The sequence below is a fragment of the Amblyomma americanum genome, chromosome 1 (assembly GCF_052857255.1).
Source record: "Amblyomma americanum isolate KBUSLIRL-KWMA chromosome 1, ASM5285725v1, whole genome shotgun sequence".
In the NCBI taxonomy this organism is placed as follows: domain Eukaryota; kingdom Metazoa; phylum Arthropoda; class Arachnida; order Ixodida; family Ixodidae; genus Amblyomma; species Amblyomma americanum.
Window position 1 is genome coordinate 264,490,029 of NC_135497.1, and position 1,124 is coordinate 264,491,152.

General features: G+C 51.2%; 1 pseudogene; it reads left to right on the forward strand.

Moving 5' to 3' along the window:
- The first annotated feature begins 326 nt into the window (after window positions 1-326).
- On the forward strand, window positions 327-456 carry LOC144116724 (U2 spliceosomal RNA; annotated as a pseudogene).
- Window positions 457-1,124: the final 668 nt, after the last annotated feature.

Consider the following 1,124-nt stretch of genomic DNA (forward strand, 5'->3'; position numbering starts at 1 on the left):
TTGTGTTTTCGGAGATCTAGGCCGTCGCTCGGGCGGTAGATGATTTTCAGCCTGACGCTCTATAGTTGGTGGAGAAGACTTGCATTGCTTGGGCTGGGCCGGTGTGGCGGGTCCGTCCGGTGGCTTGAGAGGCGAGCTCGAGGTGGCGGGCTCGTGGAGCGGTGCTGGGTGCGCCAGTTTAAGGGATGTGAGGGCAGAGCCTCAATAAACAACTCAGCCTGCGCCTTGCCTCCATCACGAAGGAAGCTCAGCAATATTCCATCCAACTTGCCCAAAAAATTGGGTACAGTTCTGTGCCGCCTTGAAAGGAACCCCCAGTACTGCTCAAACCTGGTCCTATTTGGACCCAAGATATTAAACTTATTTTTGGAAATATGGCGGAGGGCTTGAAGCTTGCTTCGCCTCCGCCACAGGTTGGCCCCGTATTGCACTGCCTCCGGGATCGGAAGGGACATATAGCGCGCGTCTTTTCTATCCCATCTTTCAACTCTCCTACTTTCAGCACGTAGTAGCAATTGTGGCTCAGCTTGAGCCAATGGGCAGGCCTGTGCACTTTACTTTTCATTCTTCCTGACAACAACAGCAAGCAAGCAAGCAAGCCTGGTCTATTCTCCGCAGTCTCATTGAACCCGACAAAGCCAAATCGGCCACAAATCGTACACTCTAAACAATAGCTCAACAATTCCATGGGACCGACAAGGAACTCACGGACGCTTTGCGGTCGCGTTACATTGATGGCATTCCAATACCACCTTGTCCAAACACCTACAACGGCCTTCCGAACACCACGCTTGATGCCCCAATAACCATAGCCGAGGTACAACCCGCAGCCCGTGCATCGCAGCGCAACACAGCTCCTGGAGCGGATAAAATCACAAATGCTATTATTCGTAATCTCAGTCATCCGCATATCCAAGCCATCACTGACTACTTCAATGATAAACTCTGGCAGAAGGGATTGGCGTCAGGATTGGCGTCATGCCGAAATTATCGCCATTTCCAAGCCCGGCAAGCGGCTGTCACTTGATTCCATCCGGCCCATCTCCCTAACATCATGTTTAGAAAAACTTTATGAACGGGTCATCCACACTCGCCTCCAAAATTATATTGAAGACAATGATCTC